This window comes from Microtus oregoni, unplaced genomic scaffold (genome assembly GCF_018167655.1).
Source record: "Microtus oregoni isolate MIOR12 unplaced genomic scaffold, Mior012 000023F_ref0000262, whole genome shotgun sequence".
Taxonomy (NCBI): Eukaryota; Metazoa; Chordata; class Mammalia; order Rodentia; family Cricetidae; genus Microtus; species Microtus oregoni.
Window position 1 is genome coordinate 20,682,020 of NW_024543082.1, and position 20,107 is coordinate 20,702,126.

Here is a 20,107-nt window from a genome sequence, read left to right on the forward strand (position 1 = left end):
AGACCAGGCCAGCCTTGAACTCATAGAGATATCCCTGCCTCTGCCTCCTGAGTTTTGGGTTTAAAGGCTTGCCCCACCACAGCCCCTGAGGGGTATGACATTTTAAGAGCACTGGAATCTTAGAAGAAGAGAAGAAAGACACATATTGAAAACAAAATCCCCAGACTGTTCCTGAGAAGTAAACGGTAAAGACAGCAAACACCATCAGGTGGATTGTTCTAGACAAGATGACTAAGATTTACTTTCCTGTCTGGTAGGGAATCATCATGATTCACCATGACAGCATGACAGAGGTGGCCCTCCACTTTGGGAAGTAAGAGGTTACGGGACAGTGAAGGAATTAACACAAAAAGCTCAGGCTTGTTTTGTGTCTCACTGTGTACTATCCAGCCAATCCAATTTCTGTCTGTGAACTTTAATCCCAGCTCTAAGGCACTCAAGAATAAAAATACTTCTCAAGTATTCTCAAGTATCAACAAGATGGGCACCTCAAGTTTTCAGATTAAACTTAGTTTTAGCTGAGGGTGGACAAATCCATTTCAGTTACATGGGTTACACTGCATGCTTGGAACCCTTCTCAGCACACAGAGTCATACTCTTTGCCAAGTCTGCCAAATATCTTTGTTTAGTTAAAGTTAGGGTCGGTGTGATGCCTTTCACAAGTACACATAAAAAGAAAAATAAGTGACATTTACTCAGTCTCGGGGGACCTATCTATATTTCCCCCTACCCTCTACGCTAAAAACCAAAGAAGCTACAACTGCTGGGAAAGGAAGGAAAAAAAGATTTTTAAGGAAAATGAAAATAAAAGCAAATAAAAAACCATGTCCAATTCCAATATATGGCATCCATTTTTATTTTTCTCAAGGAAAATTGTGTATCATTGCCAAAATTCTCCAAGTAACCACAACTGACAGACATCTCAGTATAAGAGCAGGGAGAATCGCAGTAATGCCTGCCTCTTCCTTTAGCAGATAAAGAGCCAAGCACTCTCCAAGGAGAAGCAATGCTGCTTTCCTTGACTTTTAATCTGCTTTTATGTCTCCTAAACACAGCACTCTGTCTTATGTAATTCAAAGTTCACAGAACAAACCTCTTTTACCCAAAGCCTTAAAACTAGTGCAATGAATTTTTATATTTCCTTCTGGCTACATTTACTAAAAACCTACTCTCATAATGCAACCAAATATATGCTGGTGATGTATACATTATAATTTTACAAAGGAAGAAAGAGTACTGTCAATAAACAGAAAAAAATGAATCCTGCTTAGGGATTTCCAAACAAGCAGAGCAATGCAAACATAGTCCTTTTCCATACTTAGGATCTTCATTTGTACCTGATACACATGATCAATGGAATTGGACATGAAAAATATTTTTAAATAAATAATTATTGTATTTCACTAGCTTGTACAAAAAGATTTCATCAGTTTTATAATAAAATATACTTAGACTGGTTTAATTATTTTTCACTATAAAAGTAGCGACTCAGTATGGAAATGCTGCCCAGGCAGAAAGGGAAGCCAGGAACTGAGACACTGCAGATAACCAGTCTATTTATCTTAACTCAGGCAGTCATCCCTGTGCAGGCAAAACAACCCAGCTGACAAGAGTGCTCTGATTAAATATCCCTACCAAGCCATGGTCTTCCTGTGCGTCTTCTGGTGTCTATCCAAGTTGCTTCTCTGGAGTTACTAGCACCGCTCCATCTTTTCTAGTGATAGGAATGAAATATCGGAGGTAACTAGCGTAATGTTAGTGTCAAAAAAAAAAAAAAGATTTTTAAGTCCCTAGTTCAAGACTCACTGGAATACTGAATAAATGTACTTAGGAAGAAAATGATTCCCCTGTGTTCTTCCGATTCTGCCTCAAAAGCTTGCTTTTCAGGTCTACTTAATACAAAAGAAGTTTTGTTGGGTACTTCCTCAATATCTGCCAAGACTTTTATTTTTTTTTATTAAGATTAACACACTGCCTTTCATTCATCCACTCTTATATCACAGATTTCCCTGCTTATTGTCTCAGCTAGCTTCCCATTGCAGTGGTAAACATCATGATACAAGCAATACAGGGAGGAAAGCTTTATATGGCTTAGAGGATATAGACCACCATCAGAGGAATTAAAGCAGGAAAGTGGGGGCAGGAACTGAAGCAGAGAACACAGTGGGACTCTCCTTACTGGCTTGCTCTCCCAGTCTTTCTGTCTAATCCGGGCCCACCTATCCAGGTTAATACTGCCCACAGTGGGCTGGGCTCTTCACATCAATTATTAATCAAGACATGTCCAAAATGCAATCCGAAGGAGTCAATTCTTCAATGGAAGTTCCCTCTTCCATGATAACTCTGCTTTATGTCAAGCTGACAAAAACTAACCAGCATAACTATTAAATCAAGCCAAAGATTTTCAACTTCTTTTATATGACTATCATCTCATCATTTGCTACTTCCTAAAAATAATCTGCAGCTGATTCTTTTTTTTGTATTTCAGTGATTTATTTTTATTTACTTTTTTATTTTTATTTTTTTATTTATTGAAAAAAAAAATTTCCGCCTCCTCCCAGCCTCCCGTTTCTCTCCCCCTCCTCCCACTCCTCTTCCCCTCCCCCCACTCCTCTCCCCCTCCCTCTCCAATCTGAAGAGCAGTCAGTGTTCCCTGCCCTGTGGAAAGTCCAAAGTACTCCCCCTTCCATCCTGGTCCAGGAAGGTGAACATCCAAACTGGCCAGGCTCCCACAAAGCCAGAACATGAAGTAGGATCAAAACCCAGTGCCATTGTCTTTGGCTTCTCATCAGCCCCCTTTGTCCGCCATGTTCAGAGAGTCAGGTCCTATCCCATGCTTTCTCAGTCACAGTCCAGCTGGCCTTTGGTGAGCTCCCAATAGATCAGCCCCACTGTCTCCATGGGTGGGTGCACCCCTTGTGGTCCTGTAGCTGATTCTTAAGGCTTCTTAGTTTCTTCAACTTCCTCATATAAACAGGGTTAATATCAGAACTCACAGACGTATAGCCAACTTAAAAATTGTCGAATGAGTCTACAGAATTCCCTCACGTGTTTTTGCCCTGATTTTTCTATCACTCCTCCTCTGTTTTGCAGGCATACTTTCCGTTTTTGTTATAGATCATAGCAGGAGACTTCCGGTGTTCTTCTCAAATACTCAAAAGTGGATGGCTGCTGAAACTGCTCTCCAACTGGACTCTGTGTCTCTATTTTAGACTAGAGCATAATGCAAAAGTAAAGGCACAACTTGATTCCTATCCAAAGACTGTGAATATCAAACCCAAACAGAAGAATCTCACAGTGACTTCAGCATACACCTAAGGGTAAGGCAGAGGTAAGAGCATGTAGTTTTGTGGATGGTTCAGAGATTAGATGTTTACTTGCATTACTACTGGGTAGAAGATACTAACGCTAAAACTAACACAACAGTGAAGATGCAAACCATAAAGGAGCCTTCAAACTGTGAGATTCTGTAACGAGAAATATTGTTACCTCTTTTTTATATTATGGTAAATTCGTTAGCAGCAATATACTCATATAATTATATATTTTATTGATTTAAAATATGTGATTGCTTCCTTTTAAAATAATAGTAGAGCCAATACTGCTAACGATATAAAAACTGCATCTGACTTAAGGTGCCTTCTCTGAACTGGAAGCAAGGAGGCAAGTCCACCAGCAGATGCTTTCATTTATATTTTTGCTAATCAGCAAGCCTGCTTTCTTATCTAAGATTTGTGCAAATCTTTTTGTTTTCTCACAATAAACTATACATGTGAAATTCCATCAGCGTTATTACCAATATTTATTTTTGATGGCCACAGCTTTTCTAAACTTTGTGTAGCCATATATTTAATGTTACATTATCCATCCAGAATTCCCTTTCTAAAACATTAAGAAAATGAAAGTATAAGAAAAAAGTATTATTTTCAGAATACAAAGATATTTTTAAGAAAGGACTCCAAAATGGACATTTGATTTTGGATAAAACGTATTGCATAAAAATGTGTAGTACGTCTTAGGAAATCATCAGAGTCCTTGACATTAGCACTGGGATGCTATTAAGTTTCCAGACATATCAATTAAGTAATATCAAATATAAATGATGGGTAGTCAATTGTACAGAGCAAAATTACATGGCTCAAGTGCTACCCAAGGTGGACTTTAATTCCTGCATAACAATACTGGCTAATAGTATTCTAATTGATAGTGTCTTACTTGCTAAAATTTCTTGATTACTTAACCATATAATCTTGTGAAGATTATGGCAGACCACAAATAATGCCTGAAAAGTCCAAATCTCTTCTCTCACCTATACACAAGTTTGTATACAGGTTAACAGGAAACTTTCTTTATCTGATTAGTAAAAAGTGAAAATACATAAGTAAAAATTGCATTAGGGAAACACATGGAATCAGGGTCAGGGTCCTGCTGTCTAGTAGGAAACCCACTCTGGTTTGACATTCTCCTTCTACTTCCTTAAACTTGTAAATTCAGGGATAAGTGATAAACATCATAAATCACACACATTCACAACTCATTTCTTCACTCTGTGTGCTGGTGGTTGTGGGAATATGAGAATGAACTTGTGTCTCACAGAATACCTACTTTAGACCAGCAGCCAGTCAGAAACACCCACTGAAAAACATTCCAAATCTCATCCAGTTTCTCAAGAAAGCATCCAGTAGAGTGGAGATAGCCGGGCAAAAGTTGGGAGCAGGGGGTGGGGGTGGGGAAGGGATGGGGGAAGGGGAAATGGGGAGAGAGAAGGGAGAAGGGGAGGATTGGGGAGAGCTTGGGGGAATGGGATGGTTGAGATGGAGGAAGGGTGGATATGGGATCAGGGAAGAAGATATCTTAATTAAGGGAGCCATTTTAGGGTTGGCAAGAGACTTGGCTCTGGAGGGGTTCCCAGGTGTTCAAGGAGATGTCCCCATGTAGGTCCTTGGGCATCAGAGGAGAGGGTGCCTGAACTGCCTTATCCCATAGCCATACTGATGAATATTTTACATATCACCATAGAACCTTCATCTGGCGACGGATGGAGAAAGAGATAGAGACCCACGTTGGAGCGCTGGACTGATCTCCCAAGTCCAGATGAAGAGCAGAAGGGGGAGAACATGAGCAAGTAAGTCAGGACCACGAGGGGTGCGTCCACCCACTGAGATGTTGTGATTGATCTAATGGGAGCTCACCAAGGCCAGCTGGACTGGGACTGATGGAGCATGTGATCAAACCGGACTCCCTGAATGTAGCTGACAATGAGGGCTGACTGAGAAGCCAATGGTAATGGCACTGGGTTTTGATTCTACTGCATGTACTGGCTTTTTGGGAGCCTAGTCTGTTTGGATGCATACCTTCCTAGACCTGGATAGAGCAGGGAGGGCCTTGGACTTCCCACAGGGCAGGGAACCCTGACTGCTCTTTGGACTGGAGAGGGAGGGGGAGTAGGAGTGGGGGGAGTGGAAGGGAAATGGGAGGAGGGGAGGAGGTGAAAATTCTTAATAAATAAATACATTTTTTATAAAAAGGAATGAATTCCCTTTCTGTGTTGATCACTTTAAACATTTTTAAAAGGTGCTTTAAAAATCTTTCTACCCTTCCTTTCTCCCCTACCATCCCACTACAGCCTACCTATCCCTGACAGCTCTGCTATACTTATCTTCCTTCCTGCATCCACACTTCCCCTTCTTATCTTGACACAAGTGTCAAATTTTAACTCCCATGATCATGATACAATTGTTTCCTATTCCACATATGAAGTCTTGTCATGAACAGAGTTCTTAGAGGAAAGGGAAGAGGCACAGGTAAGAGATTCAATTATATGGTGGAATCAATGTAGGCAAGGAAGAGGCACAGACAGGTACATTCAGTTATATGGTGGAATTAAGTAGAGCCATGAATATGTACATGGACTTATCTTTGTTACAACCACATGCAGGAAAAACTCAATTTGCAAATTAATGTCCAGATCCCTATCAATATTACTCAAGTGCTTATCTACGGTTTATCTAATTTTTCAGTTAACTGCTAGTCAAAATAACCAACTTCCAATAAACAGTGTAGACAGTCATAGGGATCCATGGTCTTCTGTTCTTTTCACACATAGGTCATATTTATCCCTCAGGCCCAGAACTCTGAAAAATTAACCAATCAGTATCTCCACTTTCTTAGAGTTGGCCATAAGCCTATGCTTATTTGTAGACATACTTTTTATCTAATGTCAACAGAACATCATTGTTGTCCTTCAATTTTCATCTTTTCAAATAATAGTTTGTTAATATAAAATGTATTCTTTAACATCCTAACCTTCTAGGGTCTAAGTCATACAAAGAGCTGTACTTTAACTGTAATCAAAAAGGGTGACTGAAAGCCATGTTTTAAAATAAACTTGACCTTTTTCACATGGTGTTCCATTTTCCTTTTTTTGTATTGTTCTCTTGTTCACTAGTTTCATTCTTCACAAAAAGCTAATGTCTATATTCTTGAAATATTATATGCTTCTATGTGTGTCTGTGACTGTCTTGTTTATCTGCTGTCTGCATGCTATGCATATATATGGAGGTCAGATGACAACTTTTAGGAGTTGGTCCACTCCTTCTACCTTGTGGATCCTGGGCATCATACCCAGGTTATCAGACTTGATGGCAAGTGCCTTTATGCTCTAACTCATCTCACTAATCTCACAACGTTTTCTCTACTACAAATATTTACATATTTTAAAAGGATAGGACTATAAGACCACAAGATTATAAAGCACTCATAGGTCCTTCATCACAAGCACCCAATCTATTCTCCTCATTCTGTCCCTGATTCTCTTACCATCTTGTTGCCAGTCAACTTCTCTGCATTAATCTTTTTATGTTCTCCTCACTATTTAGAATTCATCTTTTCTCATGTTTCCCAACAAAAAAATTAAGGTTATTTCCAAAAGTGCTTGGATTTGTCCAAGCACTATTTCCTTTAACATGCCTTCCTAATATTTCTCCCAAGAAGCTTTCTCAACATCTTCACCTCCTCAATAATTTATTCATCAACAGATCATGCATTTTTCTGCCTTAAAATTCCTCATCCCCTGTAGATTGTGTGATGCCTTTTGGTAGAGTCCATGTACATACCCGAAAAAAAAGAATTTAAATTGTTACTTTCACATTCAAGAATTTTCCAGTATAGTTAAGATAAAACAACAAACAATTAAGTTACAGTCCAGATGAAGACAATACATTTCTATTTAATTGGCTTCAATAACAGGTATACACATTCTTACTGCTAATATCAAGACTATGTCACATACAATAAATACAAGTTACCAAAAAATGATTAAGTTGAGGAGTGGTCAAATTACATAAGAAGAACAAGAAAGTTATAAGGGAAGAGAAAGTAGAAAATTTAAAAACAAGCTTAATGAAAAAAAAAAGCAGACCAGACAAAAGGAACTGCATTGGTTCATCGTATTTGGGTAGCAGAGTTAGGGAGGCTACTCTTGTCAAAAAAAAGAACTGAAATAGGAGTCACAGCTTCCTGTGAGCTACTGGGCACTCAATGACATGGTTTACATGATTTAGTTTAACTAATATAGAGAACCAAACTGTCATGAAGATCAAATATATTATGACCTTCTCAGCAGTAACTGGGAAATCTAAGTTTGAAACCCAAGAATATTCCAAAATGCATCATATCTATAGTCAATTTAACATGAAATTCAAGCTAGGTATGCTGGATACTTTCATGCTAACAACAATTTGTTTCAACAAATCAGAGGTATCTAGAAGGAGGAATATCACTTGAGAAAATGCCACCATAAAATTCAGATGTAGGGCATTTTCTTAATTAGTGATTGATATGAGAGAGCCCAGCTTACTATGGTTGGGGCCATTCTTGGGCTGGGAGTCCTAGGTTCAATAAGAAAGCAATCTGAGCAATACATGGGGAGCAAGTCAGTAAGCAGTACCCCTTCATGGCCTCTGCATCAGCTACTTCCTCTGGCTTCCTGGCCTGTTTGAGGTCCTATCCTGACTTTCTTTGATATGGACTATAAACCAAATAAACTCTTTCGTCCCCAACTTGTTATTTGGTCATGTTGTTTTGTCACAGCAAAGAAACCCAAACACTGGGAGTATGCCTGAGATTAACAACAACAACAAGAGCAACAACAATTACTTATTTGCAAAAAGATCAAAGTCTGAAAGAAATTCATATAATTCTAAGGTTTTTCTCATGGTAACATACAAATTAATTTCATGGTCAGCTATATATACGTGGTATATAAGATGAGTTCACCTTAGAAACACTTTAGCAGAACATCTTAATTTTTACATAACTGAATATTGAAGCCAAGTACCTGATTTATACGCTGTCTGTGAGGAGAAAATTTGAGAACAAGTAAAACATAAAAGTTTTGTCCTCAAAAGACTTTCTAAATCTGTGGGTACTGGCCTCTGACAATCAATTTCTTAGAGTTGAAAATCATGAGGTAAATACCATTTAATCCTATCACTAAGCACCCTCCTGATAAGGACTTGTGTTGTTTTTGGCCAACAGGGAATCCGGTACCAAGGAGAATTCTGGGTGTTGTAATTAGCACAGTGCATATATTTTTTGCAAATTGTTTACTCAAAGAACATTGGTTTTAATGAAGGAAAGAGTAGGTTTATATGTACAAACATGTCTGTGATATGAGTATAAATACATAAAAAGTGCATAGGCCATATTTGCATTTGCTATTTGAATCACATAATTTTCTCCTTGAAACTTTCAAGTGGCATTATAAATGTCTATGTCACAATGTTGTTGGTTTCAAAGGCCTTCAGAAAAAAAATCAAGGGTTTAGTATATACCACAGAAGTCTATTTATAAGGCACCCTTTAGTTAGAATCACTATGAAAAGTTTTCAGGTTTATTAAGAAGTGATTCAAAATATGTTATTAAAGTGTTAATATGAATACTTCATCTTTATCTTTGTTTTTAGGAGTGGGGAAAACACAAGCAATGTTTCATTTCTAAAACCAAGTTCCTATGAAGCAGAGCAGAAGGACTACTTATTAAAGAATTTCCCAGCCAAATTCCCAAAGGGCCCCCAACAGGCTTTCTCAATTTATGGGCACTGTCTTCTAACAATCTATTTCTTTCCAGACTCTCCTTGGAAACCAAAGATTTATGTCATTCTCTTCATATTTGAAAAGGAAATTGGTAGTGGTTAAAGAAAAAATAAAAATTGAAAGCTTATTTTTATCAAGGAATCCATGCTGTCTGGACAAATAAGTCATTAATATGCCCTGGGCTGGAGGCTCCACCAGTGACTCTGTCTCTGTGGGACTGCTGTCACTGTTTGGACAGACAGAAATCCAGTTCACATAAGGTATTTGTGAAGAGGAGTTGTGCTTGGACATGCGCTTAAAAAAAAATACTGTCCTATAGTAATTGAGAAAATCAGACCCCCCTCTTTCCAAATAATTTATAAATCTCCAGCTCAAATCTAGAGTTAAGGAAGTCAAACAGACTGAAAACAGTTCCATAAAATGTGAATATTCACTTAGCAACCTGAAATGGTTTCTGTTCTGTGAATTCATTCAAACAAGCAGGTATTGCAACATTTCATCGATAGCTTATCAAACAGAACAAGACTGAATAAAAAGGCTTTCCTAGGGGAACTCTCTGGTCATTGTTCTATAAAAACATGGGAGTATATTGCTATATGCTCATCTTCACAGGAAGTTACCCGGCTTAATAAGCACAGACCAGCAAGTTAATTTTAAAATTCACTTTGATTCCAGTGGCAACCAAGCTGATCCAACTAGGAGCTATTCCATAAAACCCTTATTGTCACATTCGTCATCAGCACTCTCAACAGAGACCACTGCCAGCACTAAGAAGCCAGCCCTCACTTCACCTCAGGAAATATGCTGCACAGATGGCCAGCCCAATTACAATACAGTAGTGAGGTGGCCCTATCTATCTTATCAGAATGACACTCTGCTAATTTTTCAATTCTCCTTATTGATGCCCTCTTTCATGTGTAGGTCTATTAGATTCTACTTCCTCTACTGTCCTCTCAGGACTTGGTGCTTGCCAACTACAGTAAGTTGTTTTGACAACTTGTCTAGCTATACAATACTCTGTTTCTTTCCCTCTGTAGCCTTTCTGGCTTCAAATGAGTACCTTCAAATATATCAGACTATCCAATCAAACTATACAACAGGGAGAAAAGCATTCTAAACACTGTCCTGCGTAAACCATAATCTTGCATGTGCCCACAGTTCTCTCTTTTCCTCTTTACCTTCATAGATAAATCCCATTTGCTATCTTGTCTTTTCCTATTTTAATACAGAATGACTGCCGTGACCACCCCCATCCAGCTATGCCATTCACCGCCAGCACCTCTGCTCTCCTCGTGTGCTTCAAGAAGAACTGATTAGCACTTTGCATAATTAACCTGATTAGCACTGTGCATAATCAAACTGATTAGCACTTTGCATAATTAAAAAGAAATAATAATAATAACAATAATAAGCACTAAGTAATATCAAAAGCTGTTAGTCCCTCATCCCTTTGGTTAACTCCAAGATGAGTTCAATGCAGCACATCTTGCACCCACATTGAAATCTTCTCTGTAACTCAAAAGTCAAGAAAGCAAATTCAAATTCTTTCAGTCCACAGGCCCATTACAGTTTTTATATACACTCTCAGATACCAAAATGTTCAAGTTTTTCATATATATGTCTCCCTCTATTCAATCTTTGATATGTCATGCACACTACAGTGGAAAAATGAGAATATATCACCAAATCAATGGAAAACACTTAGAATAAAATTAGAAACCAAGATGTATGTTGCTTCTGTTCCAATGAAAAGGAACTAGACAGATTCTCAGGGAAGCACGGTATGGCCATTTACTTTGTGTGATCCCAGCAAAGCGACTCAATGTTTATGACCTCACACCCTTCCTACTGATAATGGAAATGGTAACACTAGTTATGATATCTCAAGGGTTGCCATAAAAACAAAGTAAGAGCTTAACAAAAATGTTGTAAAATATGTCTATATACTAGCAGACACAAATGAAGCATCCTATGGGAGGAACCTAAGCCTCTCACCCCCAAACATGACTTCACAACACAGACAGAATCACAGATTGAGTAATAATACAATTTTATATTTATAATGTCTTCAAACCAAAAAGTTATAAAGTCTTTTTGCTTAATTTTTTTATTTCTCAGTCAATGACTGAATATGATTATAAATATGACTTACTTCAGTAATTATTGTATCCATCACGGTTCTCATTTGTGTTTCCACAGAGGTTAAAGTCAAGCTGTTCCTAGAAATTCACAAGAGAATAAAAGAAAATCTAGTAACTTTCTACTAATTTGGGAATTTGAGGTGAAGAACTTTGAGAGCCTGTTTTTCTATACCCCATCATAGCCAACCATCTGTTCCTTGCCAGCTCTTACTTCAACTTCCCTTCCCTCTAAGGAATCATCTCTGAGACCTCCATAGGCGGTCAGAATTTCTGCCTCATTTTCCCATATTGTGTTTGTAACTTTTCAAACCTCTGTGTACTAAATGGTTGTATATACAGCTCCTTTTGTGGACTCTGAACTCCCAGAGCCGCTGGTAAACCTGTTCTTGTCCCACAAATATCGCATAAGAGACACATGTGATGGGCACTTCACATTTTTGTCATGGCTGACTTGAGGAAGCTGAATAGCATTACACTGTTTTAAATAAGCTTTTACTACATAAGTGCTACAAACAAACATGGGAACTGGTTCACTACCTTAATCCCAGGTATTACAAAGGTATTTGACATACCCATAACCATATATGTGATCAAAAAAGGAATTAGTCACATGTAGTCACTCAAAGCAAGATGAAAGTGACTAGAAGAAGCTAGGGATTGCATTACAAACTGAACAAGGCACTGACCATAACAAACTGCAAGGTTCTCTCAAGAAACTTACAGTTTATATATCTTTTAAGGATTTTTCTTTAAGAGTCTGGAATGGAGTCAGAACTCTTCCTCCTTAAAGGTAAACTAAAAGTAACCAGAATGACCTGGTGCAAGGAATCTGTCAAGAGACCATGGGTATTTACCAACCTAAAAATCAGCTTCTTCTTGGGATAATCATTCATTTTACATTTCATTTAATTCAAAAAATGCTGCTGTGGAGATTATTCAAGTCCAAATGTTCCTGGTGAAGGTGCTTCGAGTAATTCTGGGAAAGAAGCCAATCCTCTAGTTTTATATGTAAATATTTTAAAAACAAGCACATATATATAAGCACAAAGGAAAGGTCAAGAAGACGTAAGTCCTTAAAAATCTATTTTAATAATTTTTTCTATAACTGTCCACAGAAGTTTGGGCTTTTTTGTAGTGTTACATTTTCTCTTACACAATACACCTGCTTTTTTTCCCTAAACTAAATATTTCTTCCATCTAATGACTCTCTTTATTAGACAGCATCTAATTTGCATACATTTACATACAATTTAACTGCTAGCTTGTGAGAACAAAGAAATGGCTCTGTATTGTACTGAAGGACAATACTCAGTAAAGGAAGGTATAAAACCCAACCAGTTCTATAACTGTGTAAGCTCTTTGTCTCAGTCACACCAACCTCTCTTTCTCTTTTAACATGCTACTTAAAAGGGGTAAAAATTATTTCATCAAACAATGAAAGAAACTACTCTGTTTAAGTGTCTGCACCCACCCACAGCATGGTTACCACAATTCAGGCCCAAATTCACTGATTCTCCCATAACTTCCTTTACTACATTTGATAACTCAGCCCCTTTATTTTGCTTGGTATCCCATCTCTAAAACAACCTCGGATCCTTTGATAAATTTTTCATTCCAATACTAATCTGGGCTGCCATTCTCCTCACTGCTGAACAGACCAGGTCTTCAAATGCTGGCTGCTGTTCTTTAGTGAACAAAGCATACTCTCACCCGCACTAGGTTCATAGATTTTCCTTGAGACTTCAGGACTTTTTGTAATAAACCACTCTTCAAAATAAAAGCTTTTCCAGGTCCACTGGGAGTTGATGGGATGAAGACTTGAACATAAAGAGGACGGACACGCAAGACAAGTTACAAGTAAAGAGCACTTGAGCCAACTGTTCCCCACTCAGCTCAGGTGTCCCTTTGTGAGTCTCCAAGCCTGCAGGGCTCTTGGGTAATGAAAAAGAGAAATAAACCTGAAAACCAGGATCCTTGACTGTCCTAGGAAGTAAACTCCCCATACACACACACTGTGACATGGTGACTCACTGTGCCTCTTCCCTTAGTAACTCTCATCCTTGATGCACAGAGAGAGAGATTATAAAAAGCAATCTCAGAGAGTTTGTTCAGTGTTTTGTAAATATTAACTACTGAAAACACACAAAATAAGTAATAAAGCTGCGGTCACAACCAAGTGAAAATAAACATGAGGGGAATTCAAGTTTCTTAAATGCCATTGAAAAATAAGAAATAAAACTGCTTCAAAATTACAATAAGTAATATAAATGTTAGGGAGGACATGCGGACAACTGAAAGCTATAAAACTACATATGAACCCACAACATAGGAACAATGGAAACAACAGCACGGATGACTGAGGGCTGAAACAGCCTGAGACTTATTTCCTTAGAAGTAGATTTAAGATCATTGGCCTGTGTTTTTGCATCTGATAATGCACATTTACAATTTTAATGACCAAAAGAGGTGTGAACTTGTCAGTGATAAGTGAGGAAATTCTACCACTCTGTAGGGCTGCAGAATGCCCACATGATTTGGAGCCTTCGACAGCCAAACAGATTGCACAGGCGCTACACGCGATCTTGAGGCATGTCTGATTTTCCACCTGGTGGGAAGCCTGAGTTAGAGACAGTATCAGTGCTGGAGTGCTGGCAGAAACTAACTCTGCCAACGCTTTACCCCATGAGCAACTATGAATATTGATTAAAATAGAGCACACAAAAGAAAGTATTAGGCACAGTCTTTACAAATGAAAACCAAAATAACACCTCTAAGTATTGACTAGATTCCAGACACTCTAGTAAATAATCAGAATGTTACAGGCCTTCTGAAAATCACGACTTATTTCTAAAAACAGTTTTAAGTTCTAGAGAACTGATCTCCGACCCCCAAATCCCTTGTTCTATGAGAAATGAGCCCATCACTTCATGATGCTGCAGCGTCTGTCCTTTCAGACACTTTCAGTACGTTTTACATGACATTTCTGATTCTCTGGCTCATTAAACCTTCTCGTTAATGGAGATTTCAGGCAGTACTTGCTTTGTGTCATAGAGAACTATCTGCCGATACCCAGCATCAGATTGTTTTTTTTTTTACACTGTAACATATTAAATTCACCGTGTTTGTTTTAAAAGCACCTCTTATTACTAACTCAGCCAACATCACCTGTGCTAGAGGTGGTTAAGATCCACCTTCCCAATGCGTGTTACCACGGTGACAAAGTAGTGACCTAATTTACACACACCTGCTGGGTTAATTGGTCCAAAATGAAAGATGATATATATGCTCAAAATCCAAAACTGATTTTTCCCTCAAAATTAAATATTTGATTTTTTTAAATTAGCAGTTTCTAAAGCTAAGAACATACTCCAGGTGTGCATTTGCCAGTTAATATACCCTGAATGTTTCATGACACTTGAGCAGCAAAACATATTGAGTGATGAATACAAATCTTTTATGTATTTTCTGCATGCAATGATTAGTATGAGTAAGTGGTCTCAATCACTGAATGTGTGGATATGCTTGAAGGGTCAGGTTACTGACTCCAAGCAAAAAGGGACATTCAATCTTGCCAAGTTAGCACTCAGTCAGGAGTGACTGCCTGTAAAACACAAGCTCACTTTGAGGAAAGCTGTACTTTATGGCCTTTACCAGTATGTATCAAGTTTTGAACCAAAAATGTCCACTTTGCTTGACCTCTTCCTGTCACTCTCTTCTCTACTTTCTTAAACCACTGAGAGCTTTCTTTGGGTCACAGAGTTTTCTGCTCCCAACCAACAGTGATATGAGCAAACAGCTTCTTTACAGAATGCTGGTACAGATCAGCCATAGATGTGTGCATGCACACAAATGGCCTTGCTAAACACATCAAAAGGCTAAAAAGATCACAGCCTTCTATTCATTTATCAGGCATGTCCATTAAAGTATCTTCACAAAGATATTCCTCTACTTTCAATATAGAAAAATTGGAAGCAACTTGCACGTGCACAAGTAAGAGACTATTGAGATGGCATAGCATACATTTATGGACTGCATAAGTATTTCAAGGAAAATTATTTATTAACAAAAAGATATTTTCATATCACATGGCTAGCTAACAAAAAATTCAAACTATAACTATACATTGTGAGCATAGCCCATGGTTTTAAAAATAAACACCAATATATTAATAACTTTCTTCTGATTGTAAATATATCAAACATGACTTTATTATCTTTATTCTTACATTTTGAATTTCTCAAATAGTTTTATATTTAGGTGTGTTTTTAGAAGAGAAAAAGTCTATATGATTATATATGATTTAAAGATATTAAAAAGAGAGCTGGACAGGTGGCTTAGCAGTTAAGAGTACCTGCTTCTCCTAGAACCCCCAGGATTGATTCCCAGTACCACATAGCAGCTCACAGCTGTCTATAATTCTAACTGCAAGTCTTGAGGGATCCAATATTCTCTTCTGGTCTTTGAAGGCAATGGGGAATGTGTGTGGCACAAAACACTCATATGCACAAAATAATAATGAAAAATTTTAAGTTGAAAGTAGAAGAAAAATTAGTGACATTCTTGATTGCCCCAGTCATATTTACCCTTCTCTAAACACCAAATACATGTTGAACACGATAAGGTTCTTTGGTTTCGAAATATTTAACATCTGTAACTGCTTTTTAAAAATAAAACATTATAAAGATGCAAGCTATCAGAATCCTTAGCCTAAACTCTTTTGTAAACTAAATAAAATTACATGAAAAAAATTGCCTTTTAATAATGAAGACTACATGGAGCCAACTTTTCAAGACACAAATAAGGTTATCACGGGGTTATTGCATCTTGCTCAAATTACAACATTCACGTTTTTATTCACTTGTTCAGTTACAGGGTCTTACTGATAAGTGCTTTTCTTAAGTAAGTAAAATTAACATTACCATATGAACTGTATTTGCTGTTGAAAGTATCTCACTAGGGGTTTGATTTACTCTATGATGCTTTTGCTGATTTAATCATTGCTTAGACAATCAAAATATAATAATTTATTCTTATAAATGAAAAAATTTCTTGGGACTTCCTATGTCACAAACAGTAGACATCAGTGATGGATTAAAAAACTGTATGTCACTTCTGACATTTCCGGTTTTCTGTTCTTTTGTCTCTGTGCTAATCTCTGCCATCCTAAGAAGTCTAAGGGACAAAAAGGGCTTCTTTCATTTCAAGTGAAAAATAAAACTGCTATTTCCACTCAAAAACAAGGGTAAATGCATTTGTGAAAGCATATATATTGAAAATTTTAGTTAAATCAAAGATATAAATATTAAAAAAGACTAAACCACAAATGTGCTAAAGAAAATATGAGTAATTTCTCTACATACAAGATTTTCTAATATACAGTAAAAACTGGTGAGTACAGCTACACAAATATATTAAGGGATTAAAAAAATTAATAACTAAAAATTTGAATACAAAACTTTACTTTTTTCTATGTACCTTAAAAGTGAGATTGTAATTTAATTACATTTCTTCCTTCACTTTCCCCCCTCAAACGCCCCATACATGCATACCTCATTTTCCCTCCCTGCATATTTTCAAATCACAGACTCTCTTTTCATTGTTAGCGTACACACACACACACACACACACACACACATATATATATATTCCTAAATATAACTTGTTGAGTCTTTATAATGCCATTTGTATGTATGTCTTCAGGTCTGATGGCTTGGCACTGAAAAACCAATTGGTATGCTCTTCCCAATGGAAGACCACCTCTCTAGCTCCCAGCTTTACTAAGTCACCATTAAAACTTAACTTTTATACAAAGAAGCTAAAAAATTGGTAAATGGTTTCTGGAAAAAAATTAAAAAATGAAAAATAAAATGAAAACTCAATGAAAAGAACAATGTATTTAATATTCAGAGCATAGAAAAAGAAATGTAAATATGAAATAACTTTTAAAAATATCATGTCATCTACCTGATATAAATTGCACAAAAACAATGATAAAATATAATTTTAATTCTTCAAATAAGATAAATAAATAACTGCTAATATCCACTACTGAGGACGTTGTAGGAAACCAGGAATATGCTGTTAAAAGGCACAAAACCAATTATTTTTCTTTTATGATTTCTTTATTATTTTCTGTGGAGATCTCTCCCAACCTCTGGAGTTCCAGGTTTGTATTTATTTGTAATGGGATCTTCCATGTTCCTCTGGATAACTTGTAAAACAATATACACAGACACGCACACACACCAATCTGGTCAAAATCCACAGAGATCTGCCTGCCTCTGCCTTTCTGAGCAGACAGGAATTAAAGGAATGTACCACCACAACTTGCTTTAATCACTACCTTTGAAACTAAACTTTGAAGAAACAAATTACAAATATTTGAACATTGGTTCCATTCATTGAACATTGGTTTCATTTCTATTATTAAGTTCAGTAAGTGTATTTTGCTAGATTTGCTACATTCTTGGATGAACAGGGTAAGTTGATAAAACCATTATTTTCTCTGCATAACTTTATGAATCACCCAAACTTTTGAAACATGTATATACATTAAAAAATAGAAAGAATAAGCAAATTGTTTAGTGCCACAGCAAAACTGGAAGAATACTGTGCTCAAAAAGTAAAACATTGCCGGGCGGTGGTGGCGCACGCCTTTAATCCCAGCACTCGGGAGGCAGAGGCAGGTGGATCTCTGTGAGTTCGAGGCCAGCCTGGTCTACAAGAGCTAGTTCCAGGACAGGAACCAAAGCCACAGAGAAACCCTGTCTCGAAAAAACCAAAAAAAAAAAAAAAAAGTAAAACATTGTTGAACTTCCCATACCACACTTGTTTACAGCAAAACACTCAGCTTGCTGTGGCTGTTCCCTCTTCTGTAGAACAACTGAATTAACAGATAACATGCCCAGTACCTTACCTAACAGCTCCCTAATGTATGCTCTTTATAAGCCTGTAATCTGATAAGGAATAGTAGAAAAATATTCTGGAAACTTAAATATCAATTTTGAGTATCTACATCTACTAAAATGAACAAGTATATATTTAGTGTTTTGTATGCACACTGTAAACATGTTTTTGTAACAAAAGCAAGTAATGTAGCTGCTGAAAAATGTGGCAAACTGAATATATTAAATATTATTTTAAATGCTACATCACTGCCTGCATGAGCAGTATTTCTAGGTCTCAGTTTGGTTCTGCCAAGGTGGTAAAACTTGCCAAAGGAGACTGATCTAAAGAGTGTTTATTGCACTTCTTATTGCCTGCCAACCCACGGACACAATTAAGGTTTATTTCTTAATGTATCCCCATAAATGCTCTCACATACACAACATGAAGAGACAAATGTCAAAATTAGTTTTTAAGTCATATATGCATTTTCACAAGCACTCATATAAAAGATATAGTCTACAACAGGACAAAACATGTGTTTTCCAACTTATAAGAAATGCCCTTTATCTTGCTTTTAAATTATGATACATGTTTTCAGTACAATAATGGCTTTCATCACAGTGACTTAACATTCTGGACATATGGACAGATTTTTAAAAAGACTCTTATCTCAGGGATGAGTTGGATGACAATTTTTAGGACCAACTAAATTATGTAATGGAAATTGTGTATTATAATATTTTTGGAAAACCAAGTACTCCATTACTCCTTTTTAGATTCTGTCACTGAGACAGGAATAGAGTCATGTGAGTTTCTTTAGTAGGTTTGAGGGTTTAACCAATAACAATGCTGATATTAATCACAGGACAGTTTATTTTGCAAACTGAGATATTTGGAGCCTCTTCAAGACTGCACTGAATGAGTTTTAGTTTCGCTGGTATAAAAAAAAAATCCTGATACTGAAATTTTTAATCAATTGTGAACTGAGTTTTTATTCTGTTTTTGGAATTCTTACAGCAGACTGACTACCTCCTTCTGCACTGCCCATAAGTATTACACATTTCATGCTATGCCATTAAGCAATGAAAACCTAAACAATGAGGTGAACACAATATTGACTATAATATGAAACTCGGGTAACAATATATGTCATCAACTCATCACTAAATAACTTAATCTTCTTACACAGTAATAATCTAATTTTGAACAAACCATTGGTAGAATTTTTTGTTTCAAGATGAAAATGTAGGTGAGACTAAACGATTCTCTATGTTCAACAACTGGGAAGGTAAGTATATGTTCCCCAAAATTTCTGTCTTAAATCATGGGCTATCTGTCATGACATTAATACTAGCAACAAAAACACTCAAGACTATTTCATACAGCCTTCTATCTAATTTTCAGTCTTGTATGCAGAGAAAGAAAACAAAATATGATGATATTACTTTAAATAGTAATTGTTCAGGCTGCAGAGATGGCTCAGGAGCTAAGAACTCGGTCTGCTCTTCCACAGCACCTGCTTTGATCCCCAGCATTCACAAGGTAGCTCCCAAGCATTTGTCACTCTAGTTTTAGGGGATCTGACACTTTCTTCTGGACTCTTTTGACACAGCACACACACACAAAGGCACAACACTTATATATATAAAATAAAAGTAAATCTTTTAAAAATGATGACTGATCTAAGGAGGAAAAAAAAAGAGAGACTCAAGAATCCCTGAGTCCTCTGGAATCTGTTAGCAGAACCAACAGTGAAATTGCTAGAAAGAGCTTAGAATAGACACAAATCAGATCCTTCCTTCTGTGGCCAAATCCACTCTGAGACATGGTTGGGAGTATTCAATCTTCTCACACACTTTTCTTATGTTCCTGCTTGTTACTAGGAGAAAGAGAAGACCTAATAACCTGTGACAGACAAGTCAACACCAGGATCTCCCCTCCGGCCACAGCTTAGACACAGAATCAGTATGCAGCCCGTGGCAA

General features: G+C 37.0%; 1 protein-coding gene across 5 annotated transcripts in view; it reads right to left on the reverse strand.

Moving 5' to 3' along the window:
• The window catches only part of Zbtb20 (zinc finger and BTB domain containing 20), a 777,531-nt gene that overhangs the window by 519,200 nt on the left and 238,224 nt on the right, over positions 1-20,107 (reverse strand). For 3 of the 5 annotated variants that reach the window (XM_041672752.1, XM_041672750.1, XM_041672751.1), the window contains exon 4: positions 11,248-11,314. The exons of 1 other annotated variant lie outside the window; for it this stretch is intronic. The gene's annotated coding sequence lies outside the window, so the exon portion shown is untranslated. Of the gene's footprint in view, positions 1-11,247; positions 11,315-12,094; positions 12,213-20,107 lie in introns of those variants that run through there. One more of the 5 variants, XM_041672754.1, reaches the window with a different exon arrangement.